Genomic DNA, 17,141 nt, shown 5'->3' with positions numbered 1-17,141 from the left:
GTTTTTGAAAAGCAACCAGTCTTGATTTTAATATTCGCAGTGGTCAGCTATTAAGCCTGAGGTAAATTGTGTCAGTGATTCTGAGGACACATGTTAGCTAGCTACCTGCTTTTGATCTCAGTTGCTATCTTTCAGGGCTACGGTGACTTCTGATCTTATATGTTCCTGCGGTTCTCCCTTGCAGATCCAGTGTTCAGCATACTTCATGAGATATGAAGACATCTAAAAGTTTGGTTTGGGGACAAATGGAGGGGAGATTTTAGCTCAGTTTCCTGGAGTTCCAGGATATGCAGAGAAGGGTACACTGGTGTTTCTTTTGCAAAATTTTGATAACAAAATTGAAATTTAAAAACATCTGAATATGTTGTGAATTTTATCATATCATAAGGCCCAACAGAACAAAAATTTTAAAGAAAAATTTTTCTATTTCCAAAATATTTCTATTTTTCAGTTAGAAATCCATTTTTTCTGGGACTTCCCACTTTTTTGATTTACACAATTCAAAAGTCTTAAAATCTAAATAACAATTTTAAATTTTAGTCATTTAAAATTATTTAATCCCTAGTGGATGACTGTGAGTTTTGGTAGGCTGATTGTTTTTCACCCTTTGATTGCTAGTGTCATGGATATAACTCATTTGCCCAGAACCCTATTGTGACACAGCTGAACACCTCATCATCTTGAACAGCATTTGTGCCTATGGAAAGAATAAAGCTCTTTCATGGGATGTTTCAGATGGTAGGGGACTGAACCACCCTCTCATAAACATACCTCTGCCCCACTGGCTGTAGAAGGACTCTAAAGCAGTTACACTTCTAGCACAGCTGTCTCTAAGGTCTAAGGTTAGGTGAGATGCAGCTGATCTAAAAGTGCTTATGAGTAGATGGATGCCTCCAGATGTGCACACCTCAGCCCTCCCCGAGCTGATAAGATAGGCAGTAGCTGTACATAGGAGGTGATAGAGTTACACTACCATGGGCTATTTCCAATCTAATAAGCCTACCTTTCAGCAGGGTTTGTTACTGGACACCAGCCATCCCACTAATGGCTTTGGAAAAGAGCTTGCTCACCTCTGGCTGTCTCTTTTGGGGCAGAAAAAGTCTCCTCTCCTGCTCATGTGGAAATTCTGTGATACTACACATCACTTTTGGGTACCCTTCTAAAATCTCTTTATCATTTTGTGTAACTCATGAATTATGCCATATGTATCATTTACCCCTGTTTGGTTTTTGTTTGGTTGTTGTTTTTTTTTTCTGGTTTAGTTGTTTACATACTTAAATACAGGGTTCTTTCCAAATGTCTGCAAGGCTCTGGGAGGGAGACTTGTATCAGAGGGAGTGACCAGTACAGTGGGCACTTTAAATTACATATCTCTTATTAACATAGGCTACAATGTACTCTGATTGAGCTGGGAGCCTGTAGTTTCTGTACCATGAGTAGTGACTGGATAATACATAAACAACTACTTTTAAAGTCTTCCCAAACTTATTACTCAGCACTGGTGAGGCCACACCTTGAGTACTGTGTCCAGTTCTGGTCCCTCAGTTCAGGAAGGATATTGAGGTCCTGGAGCAGGTCCAGAGAAGAGTAACAAGGCTGGTGAAGGGATTGGAGAACAAGTCCTGTGAGGAGAGGCTGAGGGAGCTGGGGTTGTTTAGCCTGGAGAAGAGGAGGCTCAGGGGACACCTCATCACTCTCTACAACTCCCTGAAACGAGGTTGTAGCCGGGTGGGGGTTGGTCTCTTCTCCCAAACAGCTATCAGTAAGACAAGAGGTCATGGTCTTAAACTCTGCCAGGGGAGGTTTAGGTTGGATATTAGGAAGAAATTCTTTACAGAAAGGGTAATCAGGCATTGGAATGGGCTGCCCAGGGAAGTGGTGGATTCTCTGTCCCTGGAGGTTTTTAAGATGAGACTGGATGTGGCACTTAGTGCCATGCTCCAGTAACCACGGTGGTGTTGGATCAAGGGTTGGGCTTGATGATCTCAGAGATCCTTTCCAACCTGGCTGATTCTATGATTCTATGATTCTATTTGTTTTGAATCAATTCAGGCCATTTAAAAAATGCAGCTAGTACCTAGGCATCAAAAGGCTGTGCTGATCCATGAGAAATGTTGATTAGGATGGAAAATGGCTCGGAACTAGCCTGAGTTTTCAATGATCTCGTGTCAGGGCAAGCTGAGCAGAATCGTGGCTACCACAAATGATTAGGACCATTCCTAACGACACATAGCCTGGGATAACTGGACACATGTGTTGCAGTTCCAGTAGCGACTAACTTCTTTAATTTAAATAATTAGAAGAATGTTTGTAGCGGAAAGTTAAAAGTGGTACAGCTATCCTGGGACGCTTGCTTTCCAAGTGATACATTTTAATCAGTGACAGAAAAAGTCATTTAAACAAAAGAAGTTTTTGACCCAGAGTAATCATAAAGAAAGAAAGAATATAATTCTTAAATTACTTAGAATAGGTGCTAAAATTAAGGTTTTAAGATAAAAGATAAAGTGAACAGGTTGCCAAGAGAAGGGGTGGATGTCCCATCCCTGGGAGTGTTCAAGGCTAAGTTGGATGGGGCTCTGAGCAATCTGTTCTAGTGGAATACGTCCGTGCACACGGCAAGGGAATTGGAATTAGATGATCTTTAAGGTTACTTCCAACCCAAACCATTCCGTAATTCTATGGTTCTATGATCTTCATCTGTGAAGCAATAAACCTAGTTAAGTTTGCAAACACGTGAGACAAAATGGAAGCATACGTGCTATCTGAAAGTTTGGATATGGGTTTTAACATCTTCTAAGAATTATATTCTTGGGTGGAGTGGGATGTTGTACAGTACCTTAATTTAATTTCCTTTAAAATATTGATCCTATTCTTCTGAAATCATATGTTCTGTTGGATAGAATCAAGAATGACACTCAGAGTAGGAATCAATTGATAAGATGTAGGTATCTCCATCTTCAGTAGCCACTTTAGGCTTTCTTTATAAGTCAATGAAAAGAAATAGCTACTTTGAGGGCATGATTCATCTACTCCTAACATCTCTGTATCAAACAGACAGACTGTACGCTAAATGTACTTCTGTATTTCCAGTGATTATATGATTATAGAAGGAGCTATCCAGGCAAGTGCATCTAGTTGCCTAAGTTCAGATGATGGATTCCAATCTTACAGTACAAAATACATGGGTGTTGCAGTTTAGAGTCATTTTGGTTTTCACAAAAAGGATCAGGTCTCTCATTTCATTTAATTCATCCTTATTCCCTGTTTCAGAAGTCTTATTGAGAGCCAGAGGAGAAGGGAAGATTTAATTTCTCCTAAACCCACTTAAACCTTTTGATATCATCAGTTGCAAAATGCAAGAATACTGTTGCAGAAAAGGTTATTTGAGCAAGAATGAAGAGAATAATAGACTTTTATTAGAATAGTTATATGTGGGCTCTGGGCCTAGTTCAAAATCCACCAAAGGCAAAGGGAAACTTCAAAGTTTGATCTCTAATTTCTGTTATCATCTCCTGAAACTATTGAAAAAAAAAGGATCATTAGTATGCTGTAAAAGAATCAGAGGTAAATTAGGATTCTTAAAGTTATTTAATGTTCTAAACTAGATAGTTTTCATCGCTCAATTCCTTAATTTTCTTCCTCCAGTTCCTGCCCATTTAAAAAAATCAATAACTGTGCATGTTTAGAAAGAGTAAGGAAATTTTTGAGTTCTTCTGGCTTATTGGATTGCTCTGCTAAAGAGGATAAATGGGCCATAGTGTGGTAACCTAGTTACAATTGTTATTTATGGAAGCTTCTGATGCAGTTAAATTAGCTTGTCAGTAAGGCAGAGAAACAGCAAGGTAGAGAAACAGTGTGTATGATTTCAAGATGCTATATATAGAAGGCAAAAGTTGTAGGAAAAGCTGCCTGATAAGCTATTGTCTTTGTGTGAAAGAGTACACAAATGTGTCAGTAATGATGGCTTCATAATGAGCATTCACATTAGAACTCACTTAAGGTGTCACATGGAAATATAGTTTTGAGACCATTTTTTGGTTTTGACTCTTTATTTTTGCTACTTAATATACTTTTAGCATAGTGTTCCTGCAATAATTTATGCTTACCACTAATGGTCTTCTCTAAGGCATCAATCCTGCTGGATTAATGAGCAATATTTTGCTCAGAAATTTTGCTCAGAAATGTTGCCTGAAGCTCACACTTGGGTGCAAACTGGTAGGTGACAAGAGTTTTGACCAGTAGGTTCTCTGGAAAAGATCATTCCTCCTTCTGCCTCAGCCAAACATGCATACCGGCAAACGACAAGATCCATAGCCAAATTCCCATCAATTCTTCATTCTCTTACATACTTCACCTTGTATAGTAGGGTACACATCAATTCTTTTCTTTCCCTAACAATGCTGGAAGCCTTCGTATGGGCTGAAGTGGAACAATATTTGTTGGGCAAAAGTGCTTAGAGGTGATCAAGCCCCCCTCCTCATTAAAGTTGTAGCTATCAGTGAGCCCTGGAAAGAAATGACTAGAGTTCACTGAGAAAAGCATTTTCAGAAAGATTTCTATCTACGGTCTGTAAATTTGCAAAACCTTATAACATGGGAATGCTTAGATGTTATATTTCCAAATCGGAATAATAATTCTAAACTGACAAAAACTGAGGAAAGGCCATTTAGTTGAACTTCATAGCTTGATACCATGCAAAGACCCTGGACCTTGAATGCTGACAGGGAAATCAGAGGTGGCAGACAGCAGAAATTTCTTTCCAGCGAAACTACATGAAAAAGGGAAAAAAATAGTCTGGGGTTTATGTAGATCATATATATGATACAGATTTTCTTTCTTATAGTAGAAGTAAACTACTATAGTAGTAGAAGTATTTCCAAAAGAAAAATTATTCACCATTTCTTCAAAAATATCATCTGTTGAACTCCAAACTACCTATAAATAATGTTAAAAGCTGCATCTTCAACAGAATCTTCTTCTCGCATAAGCTAATGTTGCAAACAAGAGCATATTTATTCATAGAATTACAGAATGGTTTGGTTTGGAAGGGACCTTAAAGATCATCTAGTTCTAAAACCCTCCCATGGGCAAGGATGCCACCCTCTAGATCAGGTTGCTCAAAGGCCAATCCATTATGACCTTGAACATTGCCAGAGATGAAACATCTAAAACTTCTCTGGGCAACTTGCTCCATTGCCTCGCTACCCTTGTAAAGAATGTAGTCCTAGCTTCTAATCTAAATCTTGCTTTTTTGGTTTAAAATCATTCCCCCTTGCACTAGCACTCTCTGCCTCTTTAAAGAGTCACACTACCTCTTTTTTATAAGCCCCCTTTAAGTACCGGAAGATTACAATGAGTTCTTCCCAGAGCCTTCTCTTTTCCAGGCTGTACAACCCCAACTCTCTCAGCCTACCTTCATAAGAGAGGTATTCCAGTCCTCAGATCATCTTCTGGACACACTCCAACGGGTCCACATTTTTCTTTTCTGAGGATCCCAGAACTGACACAGCACTCAGGTGGGGTCTCATAAGACCAGAGTAGAGGGAGGGTATCACATCCTTTAACATGCTGGCCACGCCTTTTTTGATGCAGCCCAGGACACAGTTGGTTTTCTGGGCTGTGAGCACATGCTGTTGGCTCATGTCCAGTTTTTCATCCATGAGAACCTCCTAGTCCTTCTCTGCAGGGCTCCTCTCAGTGTATTCTTCTCCCAGTCCGTACTCATGTCTGAGATTGCCCTGGCTCAGGTGCAACACTCTGCACCTGGCTTTGTTTAACATTATGAGGTTCTCATGGGCCCATTTCTTGAGTTTGTCTGGGTCCCCTGGATGGCATACCTTCCTTCTGCCATGTCAACTGCATTATTGTCATTGTCAAACAACTGCTCTTACATCCTTGGGCATCTCCTGAAGCCAAAGCAAGAGAATAATGTTTTTCTGCTTATGGATCTTTGGGCAGAATATAGATTTTCCAGAATGCTCTACAGGGAGGGATTGAGTTTATCATTAGCCTGCAAAAAGTACAGTCATCAACATAGGCTAGATGCGGGGCATTTTACCTGTGAAGGTGCATGTGCTGAACAAGTATAGCAGGTATAACAAGATGCATATTTCTTGTGAAAAAGGAATGGAGAGCTGGGATAACTGTAGACACCTTAATTATGAGTGTCCAGTGAAACGCAGATTTCTGTGTACCTGACAGGAAACAATGACATCATTGTGTAGCTCCCCATCTAAAATGAAGGCTCTGTCCTGCCTTTTCCACAATAGGTAAACAAAAGATTGACATTAGCTGAGTGAGACTAATCTGTTGCAAGCTTCTGTTGCAGTTAATGAAGAGGGCAATTTAGAGCAGGCACCTAAATCAACATCTCAGTAATAGTCTCTAGAGGATCCTATTTCATTCCACTGACTATAGGGGAGACTAAGGAAGATGTGAGGCCAGATTTAGCCTTTGTGACTACCTGTTTCTGACTTGAAAATATGGTGTGACTGAAAACTTCATTCAGAATCCTAAGATTATTGCATTAATGAGGTATTTTTGGCCTTTTACATTACACTGAGAAAACATATTTAACATTGGTCCCTATTCAAAAAGCCCACAATAGGCATCTGTCATACACTTTCCAGTTCTAACACTTCTCTTACCTCCGTTGGGAGAGTAGATGACTTGAATTATTCACCACCGGTTTGATAGTAAACTTCATCATAGACTTTAAAGCTTAATTAGGCACATAATATTTTGATTTAAATATGACCCATTTATCTGCATTTATTTCACGTGGGACTCATCTCACCTGATTTTAATCATAAAAGTCTTTGCAACCTAGTCAAAGGGTTTCTCTGCAAAGTTGACAGAGAAGATCAAGCACCTCCAGAGTGCAACAAAAGGAGTTTTGTGATAGATAAGTGTTTGTAGTACATGGGATGAATTGCCCTCGAGAGATTTTGAAGATGAGATGAACATTTATTACACATCTTTACAGCAATTGTCATAAGAAGTTCTAATCCCATTCCTGGAATTTTGGAATTCACTTGGATATTTATAAAACAACAATAATGAACAGTAATAATTTATTAGACTGCAGTGAATACTTGATAATTAAACAAGTTTTTTTTTAATCTATCTGTGACACTGTTCCGTGGTTCCTGCTGTGTTATGCTGCAGCAGTATTTTGCCCTAATTCTTGTTGCCTGTATTTGGAAAAGCATTATGTACCGCATTTTTATCCTACAATGAGGATAGAACCTCAGGTTATACATAAAGCATTTGCAGAAATAGTAAGATTTCAGCACTGCGATTCTTTTGCAAGTATTTCTATCACAAGCAAGAGAGTTTAAATCCAGAAATCAAGCCATCCTTTACTCTGGGGAAATTGTTTCAAGTCAATCACAGCCTGGTGAATAGGAACATCATTGGAACAGATACCTTTTTTTTTTTAATAATGCATTTCAGAAGTAGAGGAGGCATTTGTATTCTAGTTAATAATTCAAAATCAAAGTGGGGATAAAAGAGAGAGGGAGAAACAGATGTAGGGGGAGGGAAAAAGAGTTCAGAATATCCATAAAAATATTGATGAAGTTTTTTGAAAAAAAATTACTTCTTCATGGAAAGCAAAGAGAAAAGAAACAACAACAACAACAACCCAAAACAATCAAATACATAGATCTTTATTGTGTTTGAATGATCAACTTCATATACGAGTTATGTCAAGATCAATACAAAGACCTCATTTAGTGAAGTTATGCTGCATTAGAGCAAAAAAGGAATACCAAAAAGGAAGAGTATTTCACCCACTGATTTGTAGCCTGAAGCCCCCTCAGTCTGCCTTGCAAAGCAGCCCAAAAATGTGTTCATAAGGTTCTTTGTGCAACATCTGCTGCCAACAGAAGGCATGTGGATCCTTGAAAATTCTGATGTTACCTGGAAGAATAGTTCCAAAGACATGATTTATCTATCAAAAAATTGTACAAAGCTAATTTGATCTACAGTTGGCTTTCCCATCAATGATAAAGGAACAGAGTGAGGCAAAAATAGATCCCTTGTTATTCCTTATGATTTTACAGTTTAAAGTGTCTTCATATTGCAACAAAAACTCTTAACATATAAACAGGGGTTTTCACATAGTCCCATTTCTTTTCCATTTTGAAACAATCATTTCTTGGAAGAAAAATAGTCTGTTAGCATCTGGCATTGAAAGAGCTACAGTTTTTGCTGTTATTTTCAGTTGCTTTATGTTTTGTTAAACATAGAATGAATTTAATAAAATCTGTCTGTTATAGAGTTGCCTGCTGGTATAAATATGAAAAAAATTATGGCAGCAGTTTGAAACCTCCTTAAAAATTAAAATCTAATACCATCTACGAAATCATTTTGACTTCTTAGCAAGATCTGCAGATGACTGCATATTGCTTTAAAAAATGTAAGGTCTTGGCCTCTAAAGGTAACAGATCTATGGAAGAGCTAAAGGACCCTTTATCTAGAACTACAACTTGCTTTTTACCTCTTCCTCTGTTATATTTCTCCAGGGAATATTACGAAAGAAGAACAGATTTAAGATGTTCTAAAAATATTCTGTTGCAATTAGCAATATATGTTGCTGCTCTGAAAATGCCAAAGATAAGGTTTTTACACTGCATTATCGTAACTCCTGCCCTCTACAGGTTTCTACAAGGAGGAAAAAGAAATATGTCACAGTTTTTAATTAAAAATACTTTTAAGAGATAAGATAAAAAGTATTAAATATTTATGACATAGGTGCATCAGGATTTATTTCTGGGTTACTGCAAATAGAACTGCTACATACTCAGTAGTTATTCTTGAAGTAAGACCTTAGTGCTGTGCAGATGGTGACAGTCTCTGCACAAAACTTATAAAGCTTCCGGTTGTGATTTTTAGTGACCTCATACCATGTAAAACAGGAGTTTTTGCTGAGGCAAATAAAGCTCTCTTTTCAGTGTACAGCAACAGTAAGGAGCACAGTGGAGAAAATCTTACACTCAAGATCACTGTTTACACAAGATACAAGGATTCAGACAAACTCTGTGAAACTAAAATGAAATTTAAAAATAGAGCTGATCTTTTTGTATGAGTGCCTGAAGGATATCTGAGCACAGTAGGAATGCAAAGATCAATGTGTAGGGCTCAGAGCTACTTTGCATGTTCACATGTAAAATCTGCAATTAGCTGTTAGAACTTGCTTCAGTGGTTTAAGTTACCTTGAAAAAAATGTTAAGGGAACAAATTCTTTGAGATGAGTTTCTATTGCCTATACAGGGAAGACTTCAATGTTGTCTTCTATTCTGTCTTGAGAAAGAACTGCTAATGCCATATAGAGGCTTTAGTTACAATGGGTCTGTAGGAAACAGAAATAAATGCAACGAAACTCTATCTCTGAAGAAACAGATTTATTTTTCTTTAGTTTCTGGTTAAAATATTCTAATTTTGACTCTTACAAAAATGGGAAAATTTCTGTGAGAAAGTGAGATTTTTGTTTAATTGCAGAAATCAAAATTTAAAAAAAACAAAACAAAACAAAGCAAAAAAAAGAACAAGGAAAAGAAAAAGCAACCAAAGGTTTCAAACTGTTTAGACAACATATGCTATCATATCATCCTGAACTCAAGAACCATTCTGCTTTGATATGCTCATTGCACAGGACTCTTCTCTCCAAATACAGATGCTTGTATTTGATCTTTGGCTTCCCATATGCCTAAATAATTATATACATGCACACACGTGCGCACACACACACATAAACACATATATATATATACATTCTGTATATCTTGAGTTCTCTTCAGAACCCAAAGAGATCTCTTCAGAACCCAAAGAGGGAAATTATTATATTAGGACTTGAGTAGTCTTATCCTAAAGTCAATGTCTGAAACCGACAGATGAGTTAAATTGCCCCCTGAAGGTGCCCACCCTGGGCACCGGCTGGCTCGGATTGAAACATGATCGTTATGGTGAGAAGGATTCTGTTCATGGCTTCCAAGGATAATTCCACTGAAATAAACTCACAAAAGCCAAGGTGGCAAGAAAGTTCACAGAAAGAATTGAAAAAATAATATACCTTTTTCCTTCTCTTTCTTTATAAGGAAACCCATAGGAACAGTGAGAAAGTGATTCTCGTCTAGATAAGACACCAAAAACAAGACAGATGAATAAATAAGGAAAGATGAGTGGCTATAATGTGCAGACAGCTGAAAGTCTAAACTGCAGAAATTATGGAATTTGGGACACAGTCCTGAGTAGGCATTCTTATGGACTTGGTTTATTCTTGTACCTTTCTTTGAGTTTTCCACTTCATCTCCTGCCTGGTGACAGAGAGACAGAACCAGTTCTGTGTGTTCTTATGTAAATGCCAGAATTTTACAACATTTTAAAATGTAATAATATCATTTGCCTCGGGCTAATTAAAACTATTTTAGACAATGCAATGACCGTTAACTCCTCCACAGTAGCAACATGAAAGAGGTGCCACTGAAACAATACGGTTTTCTTGCAAGTCTGGGATTTCTGAATTTCTGTTAAACTTTGTTGTAGGTCAGCCTGACTTATTCTCTGTACCAGGTTGCAATAAATATGTGTTGTATTCACTGCATTTGTTTCTTAACAATAGAGCATAGAAAGACAAAAAACAGTTCTTTGATAAATCTTGATTAATTAGGTATTAATTGTCCTATGCAATAATATTCGTTCTTTGATAGGAGTCACATTCCCTTCTAAGCACTCAGGATTATAATTACTAAAATTCAAAGTTTGAATGAAAGGGTCAAAAGCTAAAATATTGTCTTCCATGCATAACCATGGTGACAATCACTTTCCTGAGAAACACTTTAACTCTTGGCACTGCTAGTTTTTTTGGCAATGCAAAAAAAGGTCCTGTGATCCCAGTGGCATCTATTGGTTTTGACCTCTAATAAAAGTGATGTTTCCCTCTGGGAAAAGACAACTAGATGGATTATGTTGGGAATAGCTTGTGTCATCAAATCAGCTTGCCAAGCTAGTTGCATACAATGGAGATGGCAAATTTCCATACCGCTAATGAGTATAGGGAACTCTCTGTTCTCAACAAGTGGGAGTCACTGGTTCAGGTCCGCTAAAGCCATGGACCAAAAAGAAAGGAGTCAGGAAGGAATACAGTGAATCAGCTCACAAAATAAAATAGAAACAGCACCAACTTTAGTGACAATTTGACCAACTGCTGAGAATATTGGAGGCACCTTTCTTTTTAACACAATCTTAACACTGCTGAATCTGTGAACTAAAATTGCTAGTGCAAGTATTAGCAGAACCAGTTAATTCCAGTTGCTTTAATGTTGCACTGACATCTGTGAGATTTGATGGTGTCCAAAATTTCAAATGACGTATGTTTCAAGTTCAGACAATTGTACTGTAAATTTATTTATGTCAGTGAAAAGAGAAGTTTAGAAGCCAAAATCAGTTAACTTATATGAAATAGTAACTCGTGTCTCTGTCTTAGAGAAGGGAGCATGGTAATAGAAATTCTTTGCATACAGAGTTGTTAGATGTGAAAATTTATTTAGTATTTGGATAAAGCGCTGTGACATTTCACAGACAAGCAAGACCTGGCTTCTGTGTGGCTCACGTAAAGCATTGGGTTAGAAATGTAATCCCAGACACTGAAAAACACAATCTTTGAGGCAATGTTTGAGAGTGCACAAAGTTCCAAAGAAATCAGCAGATGTTTTGCGTGGATAATGGACTTTTGGACTGTGGAAAACAGCCAGCAGGGGAAAAAAAAAAAAAAAAGGTAGGTCCAAGAAATAAAAAATAGCTCAATTTTCTTCCCTTTCAGCAAGAGTTACAGTCAGAGTTGCATATTTCATTTCTGAAACTGCAAATCAAAGCCACAAGTTTAGAGTTGCTTTGAAAGTTTATCCTATCCTAAACTTTGTCTTTTATTTCTTTTTCACTTTAAAGAAAAATCTCAACAATAAGTCCTTAAATATGTGAAGATAGCATAGATTTTGAAAAATTAGCAAGGAGTAGGATTTATCACAGCATTTCAATCTGAGAATTGCCATTCATGCTGCTTATCTTGTCAAAAAAGACAGCAGCAAAAGGTCATCAGTTCAAAGAAGACTATGATTTATATTCACATTTATATGGCAGCTCTTATCCCATAGGATTTGCAAGCACTATGCACAGACACACATACACACACAAACACGTAGACTATAGACTTTTGCTGCATCATCTTTCAGTGTCAGGATTGTCAGAAAGAAGATAAGACAATATTTTATACAAGCACAGGGAGGAACTCAGAGGAAAATGGACATTTTTTGAAAATGGCAAATACCTGGGTATCCAAAACAACCTGCTCAGCTACAGTTGACTTGGCTTTATATATTGGCAAACAGTTAAAAGAGTAAAATATTTTGCGACTTCAAAACTGCCTTGTTTACTCCATTCAAACAGAGAGCTTGTGTTTGCTTTTCATTTGCTGTGATCTAAAACAAGTAGAAAATAAGAAGGGGAAATTTTTGGATTCGTTCAGACCAGTTCAACTTTTCGTCCAAAATGTCACTGACTGAAACAGGAATTTACATTAAAATGTATTTTAAAGTTGTTAAGTGATGAATTATTTATCCTTTGTTTTTCCAGAATGCAGCAATGAAGAGACATACTGTAAAAGCCATAAGTCTGTGTATAATAAAGACATTGTAATCTTATACGCTTATCCTACAGCTGCAACTTATGACATCAGCTTTATTTAGACAGGTACCATATGCACCTGAACAAGCCTAGGTCTGGGATCTGAGGGAGATATGTAACACATGTCAACTACCAGGCAGAAATGCCTTTTTTCAGACCAAAACAGCTTTGTTGCAAGGTACACAGCATAATGAATACAACTCTAATACAAGGGAAGACCTTAATATTTAGCTGACCTTCAAGTTACCAAAAAACTTCACTTAAGATCTACTCATGTCCTCACCACCAGACTAGTTGCATGACCTATCTGCTTTGGAAATGCAGCTCAAAAATCAGAGATCCCTTGGAAAGAAAATTATGTGAAAATATACTACTATGAGACAAATTAAAACTCCCACTCATCAGCACTGACCACTTAACCAGATGCTGAAGGACATTCAATTTTTACACATCCACCACATTCCCCATTGCATTCCAAGATTAAAATGATGTGACTTTTTTTACTGCCTTAGTTTATAGATAATATAAAACTTAGTATTGCAGTACACTAATTCATAAAAAGCCTCTCCTTTCTTTAGCAAAAAGAGAAAAATAATTGCTGTGTGCTATGTCAGCTGAAAAAGTTTTGCTCAGGCAGTTGCACTTTTTACCAATGCAGGTCCAGTAAACATAATAAATCCTTATATAAATTCAAATCCCCATGCTTTCTGAGCCATTTCAGTCCATTTGTTAGTTACCTATAATTTATTCAACTCCAGTCCCCTTTTTTTCCCTCAAATCAGAAGTCTTCCTGATGCAATGTATCTATAATTATACTGCAACATAGTATGGAGTAGTACAGAACTATAATATTATACATATAACGGTATTTATTAAACCACACGTTAGTATATAAAAGCAGTTATACTAGATTAGGCCAGATTTGATTAGAATAGATTTTATTTTTTATCAATGGCAACTTTTTAATTCATATGTCATTTTCTTTCTGAAAGCCCTGTAGTGTCAAAGGAGTGATATAGGCAGATGAAGAAAGTGTAACTCCTTCGTCCTATTAAGATTATTATCTTAATAGGGATAAGGATAACATAAGACAAGTGTTAAGAGCTGTCTCAAATTCTGTGGAAGCTGTCTGTCCTTGTGCAGATATGAGAAAAAGGATGAGCTGCGCTGAGTATTTGGCTTGGCCAAAATACAGTATACTAAAAGTGAGAGCAGAGGAGCAGGAGTGGTGTTGAATTCTGCTTTGACAAGGAGGTGCAGAATCTCTTTGTATCTAAGTAGGAGCATCAATAAGAGCAAAATCACTGATGTTTGGACACAAATATGAATTTTTCTTGATATATCAGAGAAGACAGATGCCTGCATAGACCAGCATACCAGTGCTCAGGTAAAAGATACCATGTAAGTACAGACATAGCTCGGTCAGACACTTGTCTCAGGGAGCTGCTTGCAGGGATCTCAGCTGGGCATGCTGCTTTTCATGGCCAGAGCAAGCAGCTACAGTGTAGGCCACACTAGGCCCACACAGTCTTAGATTTTTTAACAGTGCGATGCATTCTCACTTCAGTCAAGTCCTAGAGAGAGGTTTAAATTCTTCCTCATGGATTTGTAATACAACATGATTCAAGCATTCTGCTGAATATGCTTGGCCCCCAAAGTAGACGCATTGTACCCATTTCTCCTTAGGCCACTATCTCTTGTTGTAAATCCTTATTATTTCCAGTAGTTCTTAGATTTTAAAACTAGACTGTTATAACATAATACTTTGTACAAATTTTACATTTTGTATAAATTTGACATTTTTTATAAACTGCATGTAGCTTATCCCTGAAATAATGACTATTTGAAATACTATTATGCACTGTAAAATAGGACCCCTTTTTGGTTAGGAAAGTCACTAGCATGCAAAAAATTTTTCTCCAGGTAAATAGCATTGGAAATTACTTTTTCTGGACCTTGTCTCTAAGTCTAAATTTGTTTACTTTACACCTTTCAAGTACTGGAGTATTGTACCTCTTGCTGCTAAGCTAAGGAGCTCCCTATTGTTACACTTCTCTCTGTAGAGTCTAACAGACAGAAGTTGCTCCTCACCTTCTGTTTGTTGAGCTAAAGAAACAGAAGTCCCTGAGTACAACATTGTGTTCCAGTTATTTGCTGTTGTCACTGAAGGTTTGAGAAGGTTTGAAGGTAGAGAAAGATGGGCCAAAAAATAACCCTAATGATAGCAGCAGAACTGTGTTTACAAAAGGACACATCATCTATTTCTGCATGGAGGGAGATTTACTGTGCTAATAAAACAAAACAGTTTTATAATCACAGTAGTATTCTCAATAGGAATGTTTTGCTGTAGGTAATGCAGAGATGCCTCACTTGAGAGCACTGAGAAACCTGTGACTGTAAGGAAAGAGTGTGGTCCTAGGCTGTGAGCCATGATCTCTCTCTTTAGCATCATCTTTTTCCTTCAGAATGACCTTGATTAATGCATTTCATCCCTTTTTTTACCTCTTATCAAAGAAAGCTTTCTTTAAGAGGTCACTGTATGTGTGCCTTTGCTTCAGGCAATACCCTTGATCTCTGTGAAACTTTAACGACTCAATATTCCTGACTATAAATAACAAATGGTCAGCCCAGGCAGCCTCAAAACGACTACTGTGGAATAAAGCACCTTGAAAGGAACTCTGAGGTACCCATATTGCTGTGCAGAAATCACCCCTATCTTACATTTGCGGGTAAAGAGTGGGATTGACTTTGCCTCCTTGATAAGAGTCAGGTATACTAAAGCAATAGCATACCCCAACTGGAGTAAGATGTTGTGGGTACTTAGAGGGTATTCAATCTTTCTTGGAAATAATAGTTGCAGATAACTTTTAGTTTACTAAATCAGGATCTCTCCAATTAACAATTTGCCACACCTGATTTGTAAGAGAGTACCAAAAGTTCAGCTTTCTGCCTTTTTTTTTAAAAGAAAAATAGCTCATTAATCTGTCATTGTTTCCAAGGAGAATTCCGAGGAAGTTTAGTTCATGGAAATGCTCCCAAGTGCACTCAAATCTCTCTGACCTACAAGGCTTTCATAGCTGATCATCATTCATGGACAATTGTGTGAGTGGTTTTCTGTTCCTTTGGTTGAATTTAAGATGTAAAAAAGGTACAGGTCCTTCCAGTAAGATGACAGATCTTTAAGCCAAAGTGCAAGTTTAGACAAGCTTTAAAACAGTTACCTTTTTGAAGTGCTGAAGAAAATTTATTTTTTTACCAGTTGTACTTTGTGGAATGAAAAATGACAGCTTAATTCATTTTTCTTTTTATATTTGAGCGTTTTTCCACAGCATTTACAGTGTTGGTCTGTGAAATCGATATTAAATGAAAGAGATAGTGACAGGGGAGAAATGTCCCTTTCCAGAGGAATCCTTTCCAAGGACTGGCTTACTGGTCTCATGCGTTTAGTATCAACCTTGGAACTCGTGTGACTTGTTGCCTCTAGTGTGGCAGCTGGGCTCTGATGTGGAAGCTTGGCTGAGAAGCCAGAAGTTCAGCAGGAGAGGACCCAGACTAAAGGGCAGACTTGGTGATGAAAAGCTGCAATTAAATAGCCTATGGTCAGGTAATTGCAAATAACGTGAATCAGTTCCTCAGTTGTTGATGGATTACTGATAGCCTTGTCCATGCTTTTAACTCAAGGTTTTTGCAATCATGAGATGGGCATAAATCACCTGTAACAATAAAGGCTCTAAGATGGAGTTAATGTTAGGATGGAAGAAGTCTATAGACAAAGTTATATTACTAAATCTGTCTCTGCACTGTTGATGTAGCATGCATGCACTCCATACTTGCGTGGCAGAATAGTTGAACAGCTAATTTTAATTGAAGAAACATATGAAATATGATAAAGACATAGAAGTCTTTATGGACATATTCAGAGTATTGAAACAGTGGAATATCTTCTTACACATAGTCTATATGTACTTTTGTTTAATTCCACTTAAAGTGTAGATAGAATTAAAAAAACCCAACCAAACAAGAAAAAAATCAAACAAACAACAAAACAAAACAACAAAAACCCAACCCCCAAACAAAATTAAACCCTCTAAAAGGGTTAAATTTACCTAAAGGTTGCAGTTATATTCCACTAATTGTAACATGTTTGCAGTTTTGCAGGTAACAATCTTACCAGGAATCTTGCTTATTAAAGCTGATTTATTTTATTATTGGTCTTGTCTCATTCAGGACTGAAGGTGAGTGGAGGTGAGGATGAAAATGAGTAAACTGTGTCATTTGAGGGAGTGAATTTGAGTAACAGAAGGAGTAATGCCTATCCTACAGCACACTAGAGCCTGCCATATAGTGGTGTGAAATTTCCTCTGCTTGATGAAGGCTAAGGCACTTTTTCCTAAAGGAGCAGGTAGAAAAGCAACTCAACAAACCAAAAACTCTACCCTGTTCTTAGTAGACCTCCA

This window comes from Neopelma chrysocephalum, unplaced genomic scaffold, assembly GCF_003984885.1.
Source record: "Neopelma chrysocephalum unplaced genomic scaffold, ASM398488v2 Primary Assembly neopelma1_43, whole genome shotgun sequence".
Lineage (NCBI taxonomy): Eukaryota > Metazoa > Chordata > Aves > Passeriformes > Pipridae > Neopelma > Neopelma chrysocephalum.
Note: the sequence above shows the minus strand (reverse complement) of the source record.